Raw genomic sequence first — 25,889 nt, 5'->3', positions numbered from 1 at the left:
CCCAGGATATGTCTTAGTGAGGAAACATAGCTTCTGTCATGTATTATGAGAGTGATAAGGAATAATAAACCACAGTGATTGAGAGACAGGGAAAGGTAGGGGGACCTAGAGACACAGTAACAGAAGATTAATTGACTAATGAAATAAACTTGAGATAAGAGAGCACAGAGGAGGTTCAAGAGATGAAACCATATATTCCTATCTGCTCCCACCATCAAGGGAATTAATAGCATATTTTATAATGGATCCCTGATAAATATTAGCATATAATTAAAAATATTAGTGTATAATTAATTAGTGTACAAGTAAAGAAAAGTTGCCATAGGATGGAATATTGTATTTTCTTGCATGTCTGCTTCAAGGCTGAATCCTAATGGTCATGTATGTAGGTAAATTATTCTTCTTACAGCAAGTTTTGGGACGTGGTATTTGGTGGGGTATAAAAAGCAAGGGGTGTAGTGAGGGTAAAGTCTAAGTACTTTGATCTTCAGCCTTGACTATATTGGACTTGGGATCACAGAAATCTTGGGGATAAACAGTGGATTAAATCCATAAATTCATAAAGTGTTGGTTATACAACAGGTAGAAACTATGTGCTACTTTTGGAGGGATAGTCGCCTTTTCTTAAAAAAACAAAAAGCCTTAAAGGTTTTATATATATAAAGTCTTTTTATTATAACAAATACTATTTGTTTTTCTTAAAATGAAACAATCTGCACATATACAACTCCACTCTGAAGAAAGGCAATTATTTACATAATCATGCAGAAATTCCTATAATTATGTAAATAATTGTCTTTCTTCAGAGTGGAGTTGTATATGTGCAGATTGTTTCATTTTAAGAAAAAAAATATTTATTTATTTGATTAACTGAAGTTCTGGATGCTTAAAACATGATTAAAATACACAGATCTACTATCTGTCTGCACTAAGTGTAAATGTCTTGTAAGAAAATCAAGTAATAAAGACTACAACATTTATTATTTAACTGTAACTACAGTGGGTAGTAAGAAGGGAAAACCCAGTGTGTTGGCTTTCTGTAGTTAAAAAACCTGACTTGTGGTTAGGAAATATCATTATTTATTATATCTAAATTCATCAAGTTGAATCCTGTAAAAGGTTTCCTGTTATCTACTCATCTTCCAACTTCTGAAGTATTCTTTAAATTACAAAGGAGAAACCTAGACACTACATTTTCTAGGATCTTCCAACTTCTGAAGTATTCTTTAAATTACAAAGGAGAAACCTAGACACTACATTTTCTAGGATCTCAGTACAAGAGAGCTCCAGGTGAAATTATGCTAAATAAGGCCATGAGTGTAAGATGTGGATGGCATAAAGAAGAGGTTTAGAGCTTTTTTTCTGGTGACCTCCTGTTTAAGTTTGACAAGCATCTGAAATCATTGTTAGCAACTTTTCCGTAATTATTGCATTTTCTGCCTTTGTGAAAATAGCGGCAATTGTTTTTCCCTTTCTTTGCCTATGCACACCATCTAATCAGGAGATAAGTCTCCTTCTTAGTCCCTATATTAAATATCTTTTTACATGAAATACATAGATTGGAATCTCTTTCATACCTGTTCCTCTCTGATATATTCTTCAACTCTAAGATGAGTTCATACTCATCTTCTGAAGACCTTTGGAAATGGGAATTTTTTTCATATTAGATGTTGGTAGAGATAGAGGCCCACCCTTTAATAAACATCTGTGTGCCAGAAAATATACTAGGCACTTAGATATAGTATTCAAGTAACTCACACAAACGTATCAACAACACAACAAAATATCTGCATAAAATAATAGTTATTATATCCCTTATATGGAAACAAATTCACAGAGGAAGTTATAGTAGCACCTGTAAATAGAGGATTCAAGAATTAAACATCCATCTGTCGGACTGACTACAAGCTCTTTGTTTTTCATAAAATGCTAACTTCTCTCCTGCTTCTAATTGTCTTATCAAAATTGATCATCTATTGTTATTGGGTCTATGGGTGGGTAATGACTCCTTGGCTTCTATTTTGTTCTAGTGGATTCCTGTCTTCTTTATTTTTGTTCTAGTGTTTACTGAGAGTCCTAATTAATTAACCTGGCTGCTCTCACTTACATCAGCTCACCATTGTTTCTTCTCGCAGCTCATAATTTCTGTAACAGAGCTCTAAGCAATGATAAAGTTCTGCTATATGCTGCCAGCCTCTCCAGATCCAAGTGCCTCTTGCAGGCCAAGTTTACATGCATGTGTTTAAAATCTTATTGAATCTACATACACAGTCTTCACATGTCTTCCTCCTTGAAATAATAGCATTGTGAGAAGAAAAAAAAACTTCATTCTTTTTAAAACTAATTCAAGATGTCTACGTAATACGGTAACACTCTGCAACAAACAAGAAGTAGGGGAATATTTACCTGGTATTTCTGTCCCTCATTAGCATTCTCACTCATTATAAAATTGGTATCTGAAAAAAATCTTGCTATAAAAACAAAAAGTAATGTATAGAGAGTATAAACAAAGAGTTTGCTTCACATCATAACCATTACCCATCCCATTGCCAAAGGGAAGATTGTACACTACATGATTCCGGGGAGCAGCTTTCACATAGACTATAGTGTGCATGGCACATGCAAGAGTCCCCATAGTATTACCCTCCTTTTGCTCTTTGTAGACACACTCACGGATGATCCATACTCCCTGACCTGGAGTAGCCAGATAAAGAATTGCATCAATTTATTATCATTCTTTCCAGACCATTTTCTAGGTATTCCCACTATATATTCCTTCAAATAGAAAGATTTTATTCTGTAAATCACATCTCACTGTACACATTTTCTTCTGAAATCTGAGTATTTTAATTTCATACAGTTTCAACTGTGGGAGTACCTGGCAAACTGACCTAACTCTCTTTAATCTAAAACACTCATAAACTAGCACAGAAACTTGTCATACCATTACATGTTTATCCATTGCTCTAAATTATACAGTTTTTCCTGAAACATCTATTAATATTGCAGTTATTCAAGATGACTGTGAGCTTACTATTTGCCAGTGATGGCATGAGCACCTTGGTCTAGTCTAGTACCTGGCATTTAATAGGACCATTCTATTTATTTTCCTAAACTCTGGCAGCAAGATTAGCTCTAAGCATATTTTTTATCAGAACAATTGTCCATCTTTAACTACATGTGAGGAAAGTACTTTCTTATATTGTATTACACATTTTTATATGGCCACAGAAATCCTTACTTAATCTGACAAAATTAAGATTTCTTTCTTTCTCCTAAGGTCAATGAAAAAATCATTCTCTACTGTTTCCATGGAGATGTTTCTCCTTTTCTCAATTGCCAATTATCTACTGTGTGTCCTGGGTTCCATCTTTTCATATGTCATGAGGATTCTCACCCCAGCATTCTGCTTCTCTGAATCAAAGCCCTTGACTTTTCACTTCTCAATTGTTTTGCTTGTAATTTTTTTCTTTTCTTTATTTTTTTATCCATAAATGCTATGAAAGTGTATGTAAAATTTACCTATCTTTTATTTTGTTTTTGTTTTCATATTTTATTCACATACCAAACTATACAGGAAATGAATAGAAGCAGATCTTTCTTAGTAGGAGGTAGAAGTAAAATTTTGTTGAGAATATAAACAGAAAAAAAGAGAATCCAATTCCATATCACCAGGTTGCTCCTGAATGCCCAATAAGTTTCCACTTATGAGCTTGCTACTGGACACAACACAAGAGCTTTTAAAAAATTGTCCAAATGATAGTGGTTAAGAGTGTACTTTAGGCTAGGTTACTTTAAAAAAAAAATGTCATCATCACTTTTGCCATCAAAAGTTAATTCGATGTATCATAATTGTTAAAGTTGAGTAGGGTTAAGGATTCTTCTCATTCTGTGGTTTCCTTATAAACACAGTTTCTAATAAATGTCTAATTTTTTTCTGTGAAATTAAATCATTAGATACTGCTGAATGTCTGTATATTTCTTACTTCTCTAGAATCTAATTTTTAAATATTTTCTTACATTTTTCCTTCACCAAAATCTTAAAACCCATGCAGCTGGTATCTATTATTTAAATTCTGTCAAGTATTTTATTTGACTTTGTGTTTTTAGTCTTTTCACAGAAATCCTTTTATTGTTATCTTCTTTTCCAAAAGCACTTATTTCATATCTCTTTTCCATACGTATCTTCATCAGCAGGTTGCATTTCAGTTTCTTCAGTGCTTTTTTAGATGATAATATATTTTACTACGTCTACCTTCACAACACTGTATATGCTCTGATGATCAGGTCTCTCATTTTCTTTTTTTAAATTCTCACCCCTTTTGGGACTCATGAGAAAGTAAAAGGCAGATTTTATTTTCTCACCTGGCTTAAAAGTAAAAAGGCTTCATATGTTTCTCCTTTGATTCTTAGGCCCAGCATTTCCAAAATCAAACTAGTACACAAAACATTAGTTGTAATGATACTACAAAAAGTTCAAATACTAGTTTTTGGCTGCTTTCTGTCTATATTTTTCATCTAGAGAAATTTTCTGTTATGAAGTGTGGAACTATTCACTATATGTTAATATTTTCCAAATGAAGTTTCCAAACTGATATTTAACTACATTCTCTTATATTCAAACATAGTCTGAACTATTGTCTGTTGTGTCTCTAGATCAATATTTATAAAACTAGATTGTTCGTGTAATTTTTTTCCTTTGCTAACTTTCAAGATCATATCAAAAATACCACTGTTGATTCTGTTTATGTTTCATTCTTTGAAACTGTATTGACCTTTTTCCTCTTCTTTCTTTATCATTTCCTGTTATCTCATCTTTGTGAGTCTTCCTATTAATGTTTTTTTCTTTTTGAATTATTTGTTAATTGACAAATAAATTATACATATTTAAGATGTACTACATGATGTCTTAAAGTATACATACATTTTTCAATGGCTAAATCAAGCTATTTAACATATGCATATTTAATATGTGCATTACCTTGTAATTGGGTCCCTTTAGATTTCAGTACCTTAGTATTTTTAGTGACTGAGATAACAACAACAACAAAAAAACGAAGTCGGATTAGGCTGTTGCTTGCTTGCACAGAAGCCAACATGCCTTGTTCTCACAATACAATTGCAAACTGCTGTTGTACTGTTTCTTTGTCAAGCAGGAGAAGATAAATTCAAGGTAACAAAAAACATATGCAGAAGGAATGAATGCCTATAAGGATGTTGCAACTAACTGCTGAGGCCCAGAAGTCTGGTTGTTCAGGATGTTATCAGAGATTAAAGAAACACAAACTTTCCCATTGGTTCCCTAAAACTCCCCCTCTTACTCTCTAGCTGCAAACAACAACAACAACAACAACAACAACAACAAAAACAAACAAAAACCTCTCTGCTTTGTCTTATTGTTAAGACTTATCTGAGAGATCTTGCCCCGTTCCCACTTTGGCCAAATGGAATACACTTTTATCTATCCCCAGACATTGGTGTGTTAGTGTTTGGCTTCAACTGAGCATCAGGTACATGAGCCCGAATATGGGCCTCTACAACATCTTCACCTACTTACTATTTTGTCTCTGTGTGTGGTGAGAATACTTAAAATCTACTCTATTGGCAATTTTCAAATATAAATGTATTTTTATCCACCATAGTCACCATGATGTGCAATCAATTTTTCAAACTTACTCCTCCTGGCTAACTAGAATTTGGTGTCTTTTGACCAACATCTCTTCAATTTCCCCATGCCCTAGCTTCTGATGACTACCAATTAACTCTCTGTATCTATGAGTTTTACTTATTTAAATGCTACATATAAGTGAGATTATGTCATGTTGTCTTTTAAGTGCCTGGCGTATTTCACTTGACATAAAGTCTCCCAGGTTCATACGTGTTGTTGCACATGATAGGATTTCTTTCCTTTTTAAGGTCCATTAACCTTTTACTGTTACTGATCTGTTACTGAGGCAATCCAAACTTATTGGACAATTATATGTTATTTGAATAAATTGAAACATAACAGCTTATAAAGGGTCAAATGGTAGTAACAATCTAAGAAATAGGTTTGGAATATTATTTCTTAGCTTAAAAGATGAAGATAATACTGGTCAGAGTCCTCTAGGCTTGAATTCTGGGCTACTTAGAGTTTATCAAGTAAATTGTAAAAGGATAGCCAATCAATATTTCACATGAATTTCTGTATGAATTTCGATTTGACAAGAAAGACTTTGTAAACAAAACCAGTATTATCTGTGAACTACCTAATGTGGAAAGAAATATCCTTAAATAAAATCTTGAAAAAGTATATTACTCAATTTTTTTCCTACAGATATCCCATATGTTGTAAAATCTTTCTTAAGAAAATATTTTATTCAGTTTTAGAATGTTAAAGTTTCTCCACTCTGATATATACAGAACTTCTCTAACCTTTAAAAATACTGCTTCGCTTATTACTCATGATAATTGGGCCACATACATAATTAAAGCATACCATTTATTACTTCCCCGTGTAAAAGGGCATCTGGTTCCCCAACTTAACTTCAAACTGTAATTTTAAAAAAATTATAAAGTGTTTTGAAACATTAATGTGGTTGTCTTATCTATTGTCTGTGTTCATCAGGAGCTGTGACACACACAAAGGAAAGTAATCAGAGGAAAGAAGAGAAGAAGCTAAGTTCAAGGGCATTCATTAATCATGCCTTAGATGACTGAGCGTTTTATTATTTTCCCAAGTAACTGAGGCTGAAAGTATCATGAATCGTTTACATACCAGTATTCAAACATTCCATTTTTAAATTGGGAGGGGGTAAGTTTTAGAATAGAATAATGAAATTCCCTCCATTTCCTCCTAGTGTACATAATTAAGAAGAACCTAATGGAAACATGAGGTTCTAAGGTCCATGCTGGAAACAATAATCAGAACTGTAGGAATTCTCTTATGGAAAACATTAATAAAAGGAAAACATTAATAAAAGGAAATTCTAGCAATAGAATTCATTGTTAAAACTGTAAGTTACAACAATATTGCCTCTGCATGCTGACTGTAATCCTCTGTAATCTTCAAAGGCAAACAGGGACAGTAATAATCTTTTCATGTACTCTTAACTTTCTTCTCTGAAAGGCTAGAAAATGTCTTATATATAGCAGTCATACTGTCATTTAGTCAAACCCAGTTTCTATTTTTCTTCAACTTCTAGATGAATGGATGCTAAGTCTTTCGGACACAATGAATTTCCTAAGTGTCTGTGGACTACATCTCCTATTTTTATTTCTCAAAGTTTCTCTCAAAGCGTGATAAAGAGTTTCACTCTATTGGTACTGTTAACTGCCAACCATTTTGAAGGCCTCCTCCTCCCCTTTTTTTCTTTTATTTTTTTAGAATTTTTATTTATTTATTTTTATTTTTATTTTATTTTATTTATTTATTTATTTTTTAAAATTTATTTATTATAATTATACTTTAAGTTCTAGGGTACATGTGCATAACGTGCACGTTTGTTACATATGTATACTTGTGCCATGTTGGTGTGCTGCACCCATCAACTCGTCAGCACCCATCAACTCCTCATTTACATCAGGTATAACTCCCAATGCAATCCCTCCCCCCTCCCCCCTCCCCATGATAGGCCCTGGTGTGTGATGTTCCCCTTCCTGAGTCCAAGTGATCTCATTGTTCAGTTCCCACCTATGAGTGAGAACATGCGGTGTTTGGTTTTCTGTTCTTGTGATAGTTTGCTAAGAATGATGGTTTCCAGCTGCATCCATGTCCCTACAAAGGACACAAACTCATCCTTTTTTATGGCTGCATTGTATTCCATGGTGTATATGTGCCACATTTTCTTAATCCAATCTGTCACTGATGGACATTTGGGTTGATTCCAAGTCTTTGCTATTGTGAATAGTGCCGCAATAAACATACGTGTGCATGTGTCTTTATAGCAGCATAATTTATAATCCTTTGGTTATATACCCAGTAATGGGATGGCTGGGTCATATGGTACATCTAGTTCTAGATCCTTGAGGAATCGCCATACTGTTTTCCATAATGGTTGAACTAGTTTACAATCCCACCAACAGTGTAAAAGTGTTCCGATTTCTCCACATCCTCTCCAGCACCTGTTGTTTCCTGACTTTTTAATGATTGCCATTCTAACTGGTGTGAGATGGTATCTCATTGTGGTTTTGATTTGCATTTCTCTGATGGCCAGTGATGATGAGCATTTTTTCATGTGTCTGTTGGCTGTATGAATGTCTTCTTTTGAGAAGTGTCTGTTCATATCCTTTGCCCACTTTTTGATGGGGTTGTTTGTTTTTTTCTTGTAAATGTGTTTGAGTTCTTTGTAGTTTCTGGATATTAGCCCTTTGTCAGATGAGTAGATTGCAAAAATTTTCTCCCATTCTGTAGGTTGCCTATTCACTCTGATGGTAGATTCTTTTGCTGTGCAGAAGCTCTTTAGTTTAATTAGATCCCATTTGTCAATTTTGGCTTTTGCTGCTGTTGCTTTTGGTGTTTTAGACATGAAGTCTTTGCCCATGCCTATGTCCTGAATGGTACTACCTAGGTTTTCCTCTAGGATTTTTATGGCATTAGGTCTAACATTTAAGTCTCTATCCATCTTGAATTAATTTTCGTATAAGGAGTAAGGAAAGGATCCAGTTTCAGCTTTCTACTTATGGCTAGCCAATTTTCCCAGCACCATTTATTAAATAGGGAATTCTTTCCCCATTTCTTGTTTCTCTCAGGTTTGTCAAAGATCAGATGGCTGTAGATGTGTGGTATTATTTCTGAGGACTCTGTTCTGTTCCATTGGTCTATATTTCTGTTTTGGTACCAGTACCATGCTGTTTTGGTTACTGTAGCCTTGTAGTATAGTTTGAAGTCAGGTAGCGTGATGCCTCCAGCTTTGTTCTTTTGACTTAGGATTGTCTTGGAGATGTGGGCTCTTTTTTGGTTCCATATGAACTTTAAAGCAGTTTTTTCCAATTCTGTGAAGAAAATCATTGGTAGCTTGATGGGGATGGCATTGAATCTATAAATTACCTTGGGCAGTATGGCCATTTTCACGATATTGATTCTTCCTATCTATGAGCATGGTATGTTCTTCCATTTGTTTGTGTCCTCTTTTATTTCACTGAGCAGTGGTTTGTAGTTCTCCTTGAAGAGGTCCTTTACATCCCTTGTAAGTTGGATTCCTAGGTATTTGATTCTCTTTGAAGTAATTGCGAATGGAAGTTCATTCCTGATTTGGCTCTCTGTTTGTCTGTTACTGGTGTATAAGAATGCTTGTGATTTTTGCACATTAATTTTGTATCCTGAGACTTTGCTGAAGTTGCTTATCAGCTTAAGGAGATTTTGGGCTGAGACAATGGGGTTTTCTAAATATACAATCATGTCATCTGCAAACAGGGACAATTTGACTTCTTCTTTTCCTAACTGAATACCCTTGATTTCTTTCTCTTGCCTAATTGCCCTAGCCAGAACTTCCAACACTATGTTGAATAGGAGTGGTGAGAGAGGGCATCCCTGTCATGCGCCAGTTTTCAAAGGGAATTTTTCCAGTTTTTGCCCATTCAGTATGATATTGGCTGTGGGTTTGTCATAAATAGCTCTTATTATTTTGAGGGACATTCCATCAATACCGAATTTATTGAACGTTTTTAGCATGAAGGGCTGTTGAATTTTGTCAAAAGCCTTTTCTGCATCTATTGAGATAATCATGTGGTTCTTGTCTTTGGTTCTGTTTATATGCTGGATTATGTTTATTGATTTGCGAATGTTGAACCAGCCTTGCATCCCAGGGATGAAGCCCACTTGATCATGGTGGATAAGCTTTTTGATGTGTTGCTGAATCTGGTTTGCCAGTATTTTACTGAGGATTTTTGCATCGATGTTCATCAGGGATATTGGTCTAAAATTCTCTTTTTTTGTTGTGTCTCTGCCAGGCTTTGGTATCAGGATGATGTTGGCCTCATAAAATGAGTTAGGGAGGATTCCCTCTTTTTCTATTGATTGGAATAGTTTCAGAAGGAATGGTACCAACTCCTCCTTGTACCTCTGGTAGAATTCAGCTCTGAATCCATCTGGTCCTGGACTTTTTTTGGTTGGTAGGCTATTAATTGTTGCCTCAATTTCAGAGCCTGCTATTGGTCTATTCAGGGATTCAACTTCTTCCTGGTTTAGTCTTGGAAGAGTGTAAGTGTCCAGGAAATTATCCATTTCTTCTAGATTTTCCAGTTTATTTGCGTAGAGGTGTTTATAGTATTCTCTGATGGTAGTTTGTATTTCTGTGGGGTTGGTGGTGATATCCCCTTTATCATTTTTAATTGCATCGATTTGATTCTTCTCTCTTTTCTTCTTTATTAGTCTTGCTAGTGGTCTGTCAATTTTGTTGATCTTTTCAAAAAACCAACTCCTGGATTCGTTGATTTTTTGGAGGGTTTTTTGTGTCTCTATCTCCTTCAGTTCTGCTCTGATCTTAGTTATTTCTTGCCTTCTGCTAGCTTTCGAATGTGTTTGTTCTTGCTTCTCTAGTTCTTTTAATTGTGATGTTACAGTGTCAATTTTAGATCTTTCCTGCTTTCTCTTGTGGGCATTTAGTGCTATAAATTTCCCTCTACACACTGCTTTAAATGTGTCCCAGAGATTCTGGTATGTTGTATCTTTGTTTTCATTGGTTTCAAAGAACATCTTTATTTCTGCCTTCATTTCGTTATGTACCCAGTAGTCATTCAGGAGCAGGTTGTTCAGTTTCCATGTAGTTGAGCGGTTTTGATTGAGTTTCTTAGTCCTGAGTTCTAGTTTGATTGCACTGTGGTCTGAGAGACAGTTTGTTATAATTTCTGTTCTTGTACATTTGTTGAGGAGTGCTTTACTTCCAATTACGTGGTCAGTTTTGGAGTAAGTACGATGTGGTGCTGAGAAGAATGTATATTCTGTTGATTTGGGGTGGAGAATTCTATAGATGTCTATTAGGTGCTTGCTGCAGAGATGAGTTCAATTCCTGGATATCCTTGTTAACTTTCTGTCTCGTTGATCTGTCTAATGTTGACAGTGGAGTGTTGAAGTCTCCCATTATTATTGTATGGGAGTCTAAGTCTCTTTTTAAGTCTCTAAGGACTTGCTTGATGAATCTGGGTGCTCCTGTATTGGGTGCATATATATTTAGGATAGTTAGCTCTTCCTGTTGAATTGATCCCTTTACCATTATGTAATGGCCTTCTTTGTCTCTTTTGATCTTTGATGGTTTAAAGTCTGTTTTATCAGAGACTAGTATTGCAACCCCCGCTTTTTTTTTGTTCTCCATTTGCTTGGTAAATCTTCCTCCATCCCTTTATTTTGAGCCTATGTATGTCTCTGCGTGTGAGATGGGTCTCCTGAATACAGCAGACTGATGGGTCTTGACTCTTTATCCAGTTTGCCAGTCTGTGTCTTTTAATTGGAGCATTTATTCCATTTACATTTAAGGTTAATATTGTTATGTGTGAACTTGATCCTGCCATTATGATATTAACTGGTTATTTTGCTCGTTAGTTGATGCAGTTTCTTCCTAGCCTCGATGGTCTTTACATTTTGGCATGTGTTTGCAATGGCTGGTACCAGTTGTTCCTTTCCACGTTGAGTGCTTCCTTCAGGGTCTCTTGTAAGGCAGGCCTAGTGGTGACAAAATCTCTAAGCATTTGCTTATCTGTAAAGGATTTTATTTCTCCTTTACTTATGAAACTTAGTTTGGCTGGATATGAAATTCTGGGTTTAAAATTCTTTTCTTTAAGAATGTTGAATATTGGCCCCCACTCTCTTCTGGCTTGGAGAGTTTCTGCCGAGAGATCTGCTCTTAGTCTGATGGGCTTCCCTTTGTGGGTAACCCGACCTTTCTCTCTGGCTGCTCTTAAGATTTTTTCCTTCATTTCAACTTTGGTGAATCTGGCAATTATGTGTCTTGGAGTTGCTCTTCTCGAGGAGTATCTTTGTGGCATTCTCTGTATTTCCTGGATTTGAATCTTGGCCTGCCCTACTAGGTTGGGGAAGTTCTCCTGGATGATATCCTGAAGAGTGTTTTCCAACTTGGTTCCATTTTCCCCCTCACTTTCAGGCACCCCAATCAGACGTAGATTTGGTCTTTTTACATAATCCCATACTTCTTGCAGGCTTTGTTCATTTCTTTTTCTTCTTTTTTCTTTTGGTTTCTCTTCTCGCTTCATTTCATTCATTTGATCCTCAATCGCTGATACTCTTTCTTCCAGTTGATCGAGTCGGTTACTGAAGCTTGTGCATTTGTCACGTATTTCTCGTGTCATGGTTTTCATCTCTTTCATTTCGTTTATGACCTTCTCTGCATTAATTACTCTAGCCATTAATTGTTCCACTTTTTTTTCAAGATTTTTAGTTTCTTTGCGCTGGGTACGTAATTCCTCCTTTAGCTCTGAGAAGTTTGATGGACTGAAGCCTTCTTCTCTCATCTCGTCAAAGTCATTCTCCGTCCAGCTTTGATCCGTTGCTGGCGATGAGCTGCGCTCCTTTGCCGGGGGAGATGCGCTCTTATTTTTTGAATTTCCAGCTTTTCTGCCCTGCTTTTTCCCCATCTTTGTGGTTTTATCTGCCTCTGGTCTTTGATGATGGTGATGTACTGATGGGGTTTTGGTGTAGGTGTCCTTCCTGTTTGATAGTTTTCCTTCTAACAGTCAGGACCCTCAGCTGTAGGTCTGTTGGAGATTGCTTGAGGTCCACTCCAGACCCTGTTTGCCTGGGTATCAGCAGCAGAGGCTGCAGAAGATAGAGTATTGCTGAACAGCGAGTGTACCTGTCTGATTCTTGCTTTGGAAGCTTTCTCTCAGGGGTGTACTCCACCCTGTGAGGTGTAGGGTGTCAGACTGCCCCTAGTGGGGGATGTCTCCCAGTTAGGCTACTCAGGGGTCAGGGACCCACTTGAGCAGGCAGTCTGTCCCTTCTCAGATCTCAACCTCCGTGTTGGGAGATCCACTGCTCTCTTCAAAGCTGTCAGACAGAGTCGTTTGCGTCTGCAGAGGTTTCGGCTGTTTTTGTTATTGTTTACTGTGCCCTGTCCCCAGAGGTGGAGTCTACAGAGACAGGCAGGTTTCCTTGAGCTGCTGTGAGCTCCACCCAGTTCGAGCTTCCCAGCAGCTTTGTTTACCTACTTAAGCCTCAGCAATGGCAGGCGCCCCTCCCCAGCCTCGCTGCTGCCTTGCTGGTAGATCACAGACTGCTGTGCTAGCAATGAGGGAGGCTCCGTGGGTGTGGGACCCTCCCGGCCAGTTGTGGGATATGATCTCCTGGTGTGCCTGTTTGCTTAAAGCTCAGTATTGGGGTGGGAGTTACCCGATTTTCCAGGTGTTGTGTGTCTCAGTTCCCCTGGCTAGGAAAAGGGATTCCCTTCCCCCTTGAGCTTCCCAGGTGAGGCGATGCCTCGCCCTGCTTCAGCTCTCGCTGGTCAGACTGCAGCAGCTGACCAGCACCGATCGCCTGGCACTCCCTAGTGAGATGAACCCAGTACCTCAGTTGAAAATGCAGAAATCACCGGTCTTCTGTGTCACTCGCGCTGGGAGTTGGAGACTGGAGCTGCTCCTATTCGGCCATCTTCCCCTTTTTTTCTTTTTCCGCACATGTAGGCAAGCAGTAAGAAAACTCAGAGTCCCTCTCCCTTGGCTATGGCAGGGAAGTTCAAACCATTTAAATCCTCACCTATTGGAGCTGAGGGTAAGGGACTCACTTGGATCCAACCCTTAACCCCATTAAATACCAGAACTCCACTGCCTCTTCCTTAGGTTTCACTTCTCACTGAACCTGAAGGCTTTTTGTTGTGGATTATTTTGCCCTTTAGTAGGTAATAATACCATGTAAGTAATAAATTTGTTTCATTTCCTTTCAGTCTTGATATCCATAAATTACTAGGGGCAGGAATGGTGTAGAGTTTCCTAGTGTTCACCAAATAAAGTAAAACACACACACACACACACACTGAGATAAAATTCTAGAGAAACATCGTTGCCACACACAGTTTTCTTGCTTGCTCCTGATAAATATAACTTTCTCTATCCACAAGTTCAATTAACAACTTTGGATAGGAAATATTCATAAGGAAAAATGGATGGGCTGCATGAAAGGAGAGTGTTCTACCTGACTTTATTCACTAATCAGAATATGCCTCAAAACTGGGTAGCAAAAACTGAGCTGTGGGTTTTGAGAAAGATTCCAATAACAAGAAAAATGTACAAACATTTTTATTGCTGTTTATCCCTAAGCAATACAGCATAACAACAATTTGTACAGCATTTACATTGTATTAAGTATTACAAGGAATCTAAAAAGGATTTAAAATACATGAGAGAATATAAGTAGGTTATATGCAAATACTAGGCCTTTTTTTTTTTTTTGGGACGGAGTCTCGCTCTGTTGCCCAGGCTGGAGTGCAGTGGCGGGATCTCAGCTCACTGCAAGCTCCGCCTCCCAGGTTTACACCATTTTCCTGCCTCAGCCTCCCGAGTAGCTGGGACTACAGGCGCCCGCCACGGCGCCCGGCTAGTTTTTTGTAATTTTTAGTGGAGACGGGGTTTCACCATGTTAGCCAGGATGGTCTCGATCTCCTGACCTCGTGATCCTCCCGTCTCGGCCTCCCAAAGTGCAGGGATTACAGGCTTGAGCCACCGCGCCCGGCCAAGGATTTGAGCATCTGCATTTTGGTATCTGTTGGGGGATGGGAGGTGGGGCAGCAGGTCCTGGAATCCATCCCCTATGGATACTGAGAGACAAACATACATAGAAGCTACAAAAGTGAATTACTTATTTCGCCTCTTGCTGTTGACTTAAGGAAAACTATGCACTGTATCATCAGTATAGAGAGTTCTTGAAAAGCCTAGATCCTCCCAAGGTTTGAATAGGTTTTGAAAATAGTGAGATGTGGTGTTAGCTCAAATAAAGAAAAGAGAAGCAAACCTCTAGGGAAAACCATTTCCCCTTTTAGAAGCAAGTTTGAAGTGGCAGATGACTATTCCTTTTTCTACTGAAAATATTTTCTTGGGCTTCCTGTCAAGTAATGTGAGTTGCAAAAGACGTTGAAGATTGGACCAACTAATGAAATGGAATCAGGACATGGTTTCATAAAATAAGAGTGTATTTTTTTTTTTTTGGTAATTTATTTATAGTTTCTTCCTTTTTTTGTTTACTTTTTTAACTTATTTATATTCCAAATAAGGTTTGTCATTTAACTAAACTTTTTATTTTGCCCCACATATCATTCCTATGGCTTCTTAGATTTAATAGGATAATAAAATTTCTAAAGCCGCCTGGTCTATGGCTTCCTTAAATTAAAACTGCCTCTTTTACCAAAGTTACTAAAGACAAATATAAATAATCATGACCAATATATAAAGATATGAATGACATTTACAGAGAATAACTTTACTCAGTTATATAGGGTTACCCATAAACAAAGGGAATTTACTAGCTTCAATTAAAACAAAAATCTCATGGCATCTATGATATTTACTTCTGTCATCTCCACATTCAAATGAAAACAAACACAGATTATCCACAGTTAATCACTTTTTATTTTACAAATGCTCTGTAAACAAAATGCTTCTCACACCTATTCAGTACAATTAAAACATAATAATATAGCTTTGCCAAAAGGTGTATTCCAAAGTTATCAGTTAGATTTATTAACTGATAAAGATGCACAATTTAATGTGAATGTTTCCTTTAGTGAATGTACAGAATTCTCTCAAAGTTAAATTATTCAAAACATATCTAAACTCATCTAACTCAAAAATGTAGAATTCTTATACTCAATATCTGCACATTCTCACATACAAAATATAATCTAAATGTTATTTTTAACAATGTAAAATTTGTTTCTCTCTTTGTTATTGCCAAGATTCCACTGACTGTTGAAATATAAAAGAAAAACAGCATTAAATCAGGTGTGATAAAATCACCTTTTTCTGTTTATCTCCACTACTGGCATTTATTGGCACTTGGAAACTATTTATAAAGTCATATTCTTATTGCTAACATCAATTATTATGCAAATACTTGAAATTTTTACTGACTTCATAAATAATGCATGAAAGTCTATAGACTTCAACTAGTGAGCATTATCTTTTGTGGTTTATAAATACAGAATACAGAATAAGGTATAGTTTGGATGAGTCTGAACAACAGATGTTTCTGCTTTATGAATTCTGGTCAAATCATTTGGAAAGAGTTTTATTTATACAATAAGCATCTGTATTTTGGAAAGTTAAACTAAAAATTATTTTGTCATTTTCTCTAATAGCTTGGGACCTACATAAATCTATTAAGTTGACCATAAATAGAACTGAAGGTGATAGTAGAGGTGTTTAAAATAAGTTTGGATAGTTTTTACACATGTAAATCTATAACATACCTTTACCAAAACCTAATATTTAAGAAGAATTAATGGAAATTATACAGTTATTCCAACTCTAAAGTTTTATGACACAAATATATTATTTACATAGTATCTTCACATTAATTTTGTTTAAAAATCTCCATTATACTTTAGAGGGGATTTCAATGAGAATATGTATACCCCATCACATTTTATCAAGTTGAAAACTGATTATGGAACTTTTTGTAGGTACAGAGCAAGTTTAATCCATTTAACTGATGCCAGACTTCAGGTGTTTATGAATAACTATCAAGTATTCCTTTAATAATTTTTCTTTACAGGCTAGTCATCCTTACTTCCTTCAAGTAATTGTTAATTTGCTTGATGCCAGGAGCTCTAAATTATGTAGAACTCATTTTGCTAATTTCCATTATAATATATATTTTGTACAAAAATTTGCATCCTCAACACCCACAGTTCAGTTTTTGCTGCCCAGTTTTGATGCATATTCTGATTAGTGAACAAAATCATGCAGAAAACTCTTTTATTAAAAATAACCAAAACAGGCCGGGCGCGGTGGCTCAAGCCTGTAATCCCAGCACTTTGGGAGGCCGAGACGGGCGGATCACGAGGTCGGGAGATGGAGACCATCCTGGCTAACACGGTGAAACCCCGTCTCTACTAAAAAAATACAAAAAACTAGCCGGGCGAGGTGGTGGGCCCCTGTAGTCCCAGCTACTCGGGAGGCTGAGGCAGGAGAATGGCGTGAACCCGGGAGGCGGAGCTTGCAGTGAGCTGAGATCCGGCCACTGCACTCCAGCCTGGGCGACAGAGCGAGACTCCGTCTCAAAAAAAAAAAAAAAAAAAAAAAAAAAAAAAAAAAAAAAAAAAATAACCAAAACATAGTTGGGAGGGGGTGGTTAAGGCATATATTTTTGACCTTTATTTATCTCTTAGCCAATACTAAGTATTTTCACATATAATCCTATAAAATGCTTCTCCGTGTTACACTTGAATACTCAAAGTTTTGAGGTTATATATAGAATTTCACAATTGCCTTTTTATTTCTCTATTCAACAAATTCTACCACTTAGACACTGGCTTTCTCTGTTTCTTCTGTGATAGTTGATAGAATTTTACCTATATTTACCCCAATAAATGAATTATCCAGCTATATTTTGCACAGGGGTCCTGCTAATCTTCTTGTATTGTTCCAATTTTAGTATATGTGCTGCCAAAGCAAGCACCAGCTATTTCTGAAGAACTGATATATACTACTAAGAACACAAGATAAAGAGAATCCTAGGAATAAAGTTGGTAAGCCATTTTTTAAAATTCTGTTTCCTATCCTTTCCTTTTCCTTCTTGTCTTCCATTCTAGAGCTGATTCACAGGAATCCTTCAAACACTTCTTGGATAGGTCTTTCTGGAGTCCCTTCAAAAGTTCCTGTTTATAGATGCACATAAGATATGAGAGGGCCAGAATTCTTCATGAGTCCAACTCTTTTGTTGGAACTCAAGAAAATAGACTAGATTGGAGAGTAGAACTAGATTTTTTGAGTCATGTTTTAATAATGACTACTCCGCATGTACACATTTAGATGCTGTCCCCAGTTGAAGAGTTCTGTCCATTGTCAAAATTCATGTCCACCTGGAATCTCAGAATGTGAGCTCATTTGGAAATAAGATTTTGCAGACGTAGTTAGTTAAGATGAGGTCATACTGGAGTAGGGTGGGCCATAAATACAATCACTAGTGTCTTTGTAAGAAAGGGAAATTCAGACACAGAGACACAGAAGCACACAAAGAAGGTCATGCAAAGAAGGAGGCAGAGATAGGAAGAAAGCAGTTACAAACCTACCAGAAGGAGGATATCTGAGAGCCCTCAGAAGACTCAGAAGACTGGAAGAGGCAAGGAAAGTTCCTTCCCTAGAGCCCTCAGAGGAAGCTCCGCCCTCAGTGGAAGCACCTTCTAACCTCCAGAACTATGAAAGAATACATACCTGTTATTTTTAAGCCGCCAGGTTTAAGGTAATTTGCTATGGCAGCTCTAGAAAACAAATATACACAGGATTCTTCTTTCGAATAGGTCTGAAGGAGATGTGTATATACAAATTTATATATTTATAAACATATAACAGATTTATATATTTATAAATATAAAACAGATTTATATAATTTTATAAACATAAAATAAATTTATATAGTTTTGTAAATATAAGCTTAATTTTTAATTACTAAAATTTTTTCTGTAGGCTCTCAATTAATAAGGCAAATACACAATGGCCAAACAGAATAATAACTGCCCTTTATTATTGTAAAATAATAATACTGTTTTTTTACTTATAGATTATAAAGAATTACTGTGGGCAATTTAAAGCCTTTTCAAAAATGGTTTAAAACTAAATCTATAGTATTCAAACATAATTATAGGGCATTTCTTGTTTGAAATTATTTATCCTATTATACTTTATATACAATATCCAATTTTATATTTCTACTTTAATATATTCAGCATTTAGCTCTGGACTCAAGATTATCGAACCATAGCCATTTATTTCAATTTCATATTTTGTCTTCATGTAGAAAATCCAAAATTTTATTTAAAATTTGGAATTCTCAAATTCTTAAACATGAACTGAGAAGAAAACATAGTATGGTAACATCTTAAAATGTTTAGTAAAGTTAATGCATCACATGTAATATATCCAGAATCGTATTCAACTGATATTTAATAAATATATCTGTGGATTATTCCTTTGAAGTAATATGTTAAGCATACACATGCATAGAGATACAGGTACATACATGGTTCAATATGGTGTTTTATTCCTTGCCTATAATTACATGGGTAAAAAGAATACATATTTATGCTGAAATGAAACCATTTTGCTTTCTAAAAAGAAACTCAGACACACATTTCTAAGTGCATTGACAGCAAATGCTAATACATTTACATATATTATTTTGTCTTTTAACCTTTTCAAGCAACATCGTGCAAGGATATGTAGGTTACATTTGATCAGTTTTCAGATGTTTTGGCAGGTTTTGAGAAATTTTGTTTTATATCTTTGATAAAGTTTGACTGTGTCCCCACCCATACATCATCTTGAATTGTAATTCCCATAATCCCCATGTGTTGTGGGAGGGATCCAGTGGGAGGTAATTTAATCATGGGGGTGATAACTCTCCTGCTGTTCTTGTGATAGTGAATTAGTTCTCACAAGATATCATGGTTTCATAAGGGGTTTTTCCCTTTTTGCTTAGCACTTCTCCTTCCTGCTGCCATGTTTCGAAGAATGTGTTTACTTCCCCTTCCAGTATGATTGTAAGTTTCCTGAGGCCTCTCCAGCCCTGTGGAACTGTGAGTTAATTAAACCTCTTTTCTTTATAAATAACCAAGTCTCAGGTATTTCTTTATAGCAGCATGAGAATGGACTAATACAGAAAACTGGTAGTGCAGAGAGTGGGGTGCTGCTGTAAAGATACCCAAAAATGTGGAAACAACATTGGAACTGGGTAACAGGCAGAGGCTGGAAGAGTTTGGGGGACTTAGAAGAAGACAGGAAGATTTGGGAAAGTTTAGAATTTCCTAGAGATTTGTCGAATGGTTTTGACCAAAATGCTTAAGGTGATATGGACAATTAAGTCAAGGTTGAGGTCTTGATGGAGATAAGGAATTTGTTGGGAATTGGAGTATAGGTCACTCTTGCTATGGAGGGAGACTGGAAGCATTTTTCCCTGCAGAACTTTGAACTTGAGAGAGATGATTCAGGGTATCTGGCAGAAAAAAAAAATTTAAGTGCCAAAGCATTCAAGAGGAAGCAGAGCATAAAAGATTTGAAAATTTGCAGCCTGATGATGTGAGAGAAAAGATAACCTCATTTTCTGGGGAGAAATTCAAGCCAATAGGGAAAATGTCTTGAGGATATGTCAGAAACCTTAACAACAGCCCCTCTCATCATAGGCCTGAAGCCCTAGGAGGGAAAAATGGTTTTGTGCCCCTCTTCCCACAACCCATGCAGCCTCAGGACATGGTGCCGTATTTCCCAGCTGCTTCAGCTCCAGCCATGGCTAAAAGGGGTCAGTGTACAGCTCAGGCTGTTGTATCAGTGGGTACGAGCCCTAAGCCTTGGCAGCTTCCACATGGTATTGGGTCTGCAGGTACACAGAAGTCAAGAAAAGAGCTTTGTGAACCTCTGTCTAGATTTTAGAGGATGTATGGAAATGCCTGGATATCCAGGCACAAGTTTGCTATGGGGGCAGAGCCTTCATGGAGGGCCTCTCCTGAGGAAATGCAGAAAGGAAATGTGGGGTTGGTGCCCCTACACAGCACTGTCTGGTGGAGCAGTGCGAAGAGAGCCACCATCCTCCAGACCCCACAGTGGTAGATTCATCCACAGCTTGCACTGTGCACCTGGAAAAGCCACAGACACTGAACGTCAGCCTGTGAAAGCAGCTGAAGGTGGACCATACCCTGCAAAGCCACAGAGGCAGAACTGCCCAAGGCTGTAGCAGCTCACCTCTTGGAATGGCATAACTTAGATGTGAGACCTGGAGTCAAAGGAGATCATTTTGCAACTTTAAAGTTTAATGACTGCCCTATTGGATTTTGGACTTGAATGGGGCCTGAAGCCCCTTTGTGTTGGCCAATTACCCCTGTTTGGAATGAGTGTATTTAACCAATGACTGTATCACCATTGTATCCAGGATGTAACTAATTTACTTTTGATTTTACACATCTATAGGCAGAAGGAACTTGCCTTGTCTCAGATGAGACTTTGACTTGAACTTTCAAGTACATGCTGGAATGAGTTAAAACTTTGGGGAACTGTGGGAAGGTCATGATTGTTTTTTGAAATGTGAGTACATGAGATTTGGGAGGGACCAGGGGTAGAATGATATGGTATGGCTGTGTCTCCACCCAAATCTCTTCTTGAATTGCAGTTCCCATAATCTTCACATGTCATGGGAGGGACCCAGTGGGAGGTTATTTAATCGTGGGGTTGGTTACCCTCATACTGTTCTTATGATAGTGAGTTATCCCTAGGTATGATGGTTTTATTAGGGGAGTCTCCCCCTTAACTCAGAACTTCTGTTTCTTGCTGCCATGTGAAGGACATGTTCACTTCCCCTTCTGACATGACTGTAAGTTTCCTGAGACCTCCCCAGCCCTATGGAACTGTGAGTTTATTAAACCTCTTATCTTTATAAATTACCCAGTCACAGGCATTTCTTCACAGTGGTGTGAGAACGGACTAATACAATCTTTTTTAGCTTTCGTTTATTAGTGATGCAATTCAAGTTAAGGGAAGAAGAGTGTGGTAAAAATCAGCCTTGTTAAGACTTCTATAAATCATGAATTCAGCAGCTAATTCAAAGCACAATTTTTTACATGGTACAAAACTATCTATTGCAGATGACTAATTTCAACTCTATCAAAGTGACAAAAAAAGAGCCATCAACATCAGCCCTCCTCAAAAATGTGTGCACTATTTTAATAACAAACAGTAACACCTAAACAATGAACAATATTAGGAAGATAAAAACCCATAATGTAATGTACTATTTGACAGCCAAGTACTTTAACAATGTCCTATCCTTTCTATTACCTCTGGATACTTTATTCGTCTGCTAACATCAGCCCTCCTAATCTTTCACATTACATTCCTATATTGTAGCATTTCAGAATTTTCTGCCTCACAGTTGGAATGTTACCAGATATTCCTCAGTGTATGGACCACCTGCTATTGCTCTCAGCTCATGTTTGGATAAAACTGGTTTATGTAAAATTTTATTTTTTTCTTCTGGTAAATGAAAGCTAATTTGCAATATGTTTCCATGGGAAAATTCTAGGCATAAAAATCATATAACCACATCTAAAATTGCTAAACAACATTTTTAAAATACTTAAAATTTAATGATAAATCATAGTCATAAGCCCATAAAATAAAGTAATATCAAAATGAAAATTAGGAACACAAAAGTATGTGCTACAGGGAAAAATATAATCCAAAAGTTCTCAAACAGTCTACAAAGTCTATAAAATCTATGTATTGAGTTTCTACTATGCATTCAGCACTGTTTTATGACCAAACATAATAAAATATTCTTGTTGTAAGTGGAGAAGTTTAGGCTGTATATGGGATGTTGTTATCATACATCAACGGCCACTGAATAACAATAAAAACTCGCATTCTGTTCTTATGAAGGCATGCTTGTAATGGCTACTGCCAAATGAGACTCTATTTTACAATAGGGTGTGCATTTCTTATATATGTTTTGTGTATCTCCATTATTTAAAGGATGTCTCTCCGTATGCTTTTCTCTTAAGATTCTGTTCTACTTTACTTTTAGACAACTAGCTTTTATTGTTTATTCCGTAGACTCTCTATTTGTTTCTCACCAATCAATGTTGGGCATGAAGCCAGGCCGAACAGAAGCCCTTAGTCCATGGAGAATTACTTTTTTTCACACTACCATAAGAATATCTTAACATTTTTCCAATATGTCAATGTAAAACTTAGAAAAGTTTAATCATTCCACATTGCCTTTGGCATTAAAATTAAATATCTGGCTTAATATATAAAGCCTTTCACAGTTTAGCTTAATGGCAGCTATCTTCTTCCCATACAATTCACTCAGCCTCAAAACTTGAAACTGCATATCCATTCATGGTTCTTTGCTTTTTTCCCTGCTTGCCAGGCTGTATCTAAGTTATATCAGATAGATTACTCAGTGTTATCTCTTTTATACACCCTCTGTCATGTTTACAGAGTGAATCGTCTCTATGGCTAATAGTTTATATAGACATCTATCATAGATTATGTTTTTAGTTATATATATTTACTTGTAGAACTTGTTCTTTGATTACAGGCATTCACCATACATGCCTCCTTCTGACTTCCTTCAAAACATACTTCAGTGACTGAACTCAACAGGCACTATAGCCTAGTAGTAAAAACAACATATTCAGGGGCCAAGATTCTTGCCTTTGGATCCCAGGGCCATGTACTACTAGCTTTCTGACCTTGAGCAAGTTACTTACTTAAACTTTCAGTATCATAAGTTTCATTACTAGTGTGTTCATACTAGTGTAGAGCAGGTTCTTAATGTTGTTTCATTCAACAGCCTTCCATTGTAACATTGATGAGAAAAAACAAACAAATTCCTGGTGGGAGCCACTGTATGTATAGAGTTTGCCCCTTATCCCCATGTCTGTGTGGGTTTTCTCTGGGTACTCTGCCTTCCTTTCATATCTCAAAAATATGTATGTCATGTTCATTGGTTGTCTACATGGTCCTAAAATGAGAGAGAGCGAGAGAGAGAGTCTGTGTGTGTGTGTGTGTGTGTGTGTGTGTGTGTGTGTGTGTGTGAGTGCCCTTGATAGAATAGTGTCATGTACAAAGGTTGTTCCCACCTTGTTCCCTGAGTTGCCCAGAAAGGCTCTGGCCACCTGCGACAGGAACAAGAAGGCAAATAATTATCTTACTTGTTTTTATTAATTTTTCTTAAAAGTTCATAAAACTCATATTTACTTCAATATTTAATATTATAAATATTTTAATCTTTATTTAGAAGCTTGATATTTTCATGACAATAATTACATCATAGGAACTTAACTCTTGTTTATATCAATTAGCCTATGATCAAGTTTGTTCCTATATAAGTTGTTTTGCATGAAGTCATAGTTGTCAAGAACCTATTGAGGATGTTGTGAGGATTTACAGTATAAAATTCTTAGGTTATTTGGAGAAAAATGACTTAATATAATTAGTCCCATAATGTAAAGATTTTAGAGACTGACACGAAGGCAGTGTTTTATGAGGATATTAGAAAAAGACAGGTGAGAGACAGGATAGAAATAAGAAAAATAAATAGTAAAACCATTCTTTCCAAGAAAGAATAATTTCTACATGTAATCATAAAATTGTAGTATTGGATGGATTTACTAAAAAATCCATTCCAGTGCTCATATGAAAGAACTGAAGGCCTGTGAAGTCACACAAGTTTAAAGCAGATATGGGAATAAACTCCTATTTCATTGGTCTCTTCACCCATAGGTTTTTGTGTTATCCTTGACTAAAATCTGCAACATGTTTTCCTTATGCCATATCTTGCTCTTAATATTTGTAGGCTTTCTGTGACAGTTTGTTGACTATTTGACTTAGCTCTTTCTACTTGCCATTAGCTTAAATGTATATTATAAGCCTGCATTGAAGTTTTTCAAAATAAAAACATACAGAAGCTGTTCCTTTCCACAGATGATTTGAGGAATAAAAAGGAGAAATGATACAGTCTAATTTCAATATTGAAAGAGAGATCAGTTGAACTAAAACAGAAGAATAAACAGAGTATAAAGCAGTCCACTAAGATATTCATAATTTCATACTGAACTCTTTAGGAATTGTGATTTCTTAACTAGATTCATTTATTTATTTAAAAAACTTTTACTGAATACCGCTATGTGTCTGACTCATCTATTGATTATCAAGATTAACATGGTTGCTACACTCACAATGCTCACATTTTGCTAGATAAATCATAATTTTAAAAATCATCATAATCATCATAAAACTTGAAATAGGGACAATGGATAGCCATTGATGTACTTTTGTGAAAGGAGTATATTATAGTATATAGTATATTATACTATATAGTATATTACTATATTTCAGGTTTTAAATGTCACTTCAGAAAAATATTTGGAGACAGTTGGAAGGAAGGTAGAGTATATGCAAGGAGACAAACAAGATGCTAATGCAGCAGGGCACCAAATACCAAGAAATAAACAGTAAAACATGGAGCTGGAATCCCAGATTTTTGCAGAAGATTAAAAGAGAAGCCTTGAGAGACATGTATTTGGGATAATAAACAGAATGTCATCATGCATTTAACATAGGGAGTGAGGGAATGAAAGGCATCAGAAATAACTTTCATCTCTCTGGCTTGAGAAACTAGGTAGATGATGGTGGCATTTAATGAAATAAGGAAAATGGAGAATAATATGTTTTATCGGGGCAGAGAGTTGAAGTATGGTGTGAATTTTGAACCACTGAGTTTGAAGTGCACTTGAGGAAATCCAAAGTGGTGGGGGTGGGGAGTGTTAAATAGCCAATCCTAATTAGAAATATTCATTGAAAAAATTATTTTTAGGAGAAATCATGACATTAAACCTAAAAGAACATATTTTGAATAATACCATTTATATCAATGCCTGATAAACAATTACAAAGTGTGTAAATGATTCTTTTTTATAAATTATTGATCATTTAAATATTATTAGAACATAGAATTTCTATTTACATCACCTGCTATAAGAGTGACAGCATATTAGCCACTGGTATTCATGCTCAACTCTGCAATTTAAAAGCAACACCAAAGAATATTCTTCATTGTGTTCATAAACTCTCTCTTAAGCAAATAAATAAAGAAAATGTAATGCCTAGCAACATTTTCTAGCAATTATTCTTCTGCAATGCATGAGTATATATTTGTGCTATGGTAGCATTAGGTTCAACCTAATTAACTCAGAAAA

The 25,889-nt window shown here is 36.2% G+C and overlaps 1 protein-coding gene and 1 pseudogene across 8 annotated transcripts in view; both read right to left on the bottom strand.

Annotated features, from left to right (window-relative positions):
• The window catches only part of PCDH15 (protocadherin related 15), a 1,788,406-nt gene that overhangs the window by 608,692 nt on the left and 1,153,825 nt on the right, over positions 1-25,889 (bottom strand). The gene's annotated exons all lie outside the window — the stretch shown is intronic.
• LOC123566972 (U6 spliceosomal RNA) lies at positions 17,507-17,599 on the bottom strand (annotated as a pseudogene).

The sequence above is a fragment of the Macaca fascicularis genome, chromosome 9 (genome assembly GCF_037993035.2).
Source record: "Macaca fascicularis isolate 582-1 chromosome 9, T2T-MFA8v1.1".
Taxonomy (NCBI): domain Eukaryota; kingdom Metazoa; phylum Chordata; class Mammalia; order Primates; family Cercopithecidae; genus Macaca; species Macaca fascicularis.
Note: the sequence above shows the minus strand (reverse complement) of the source record. Positions and strands in the feature narration are given on the sequence as shown.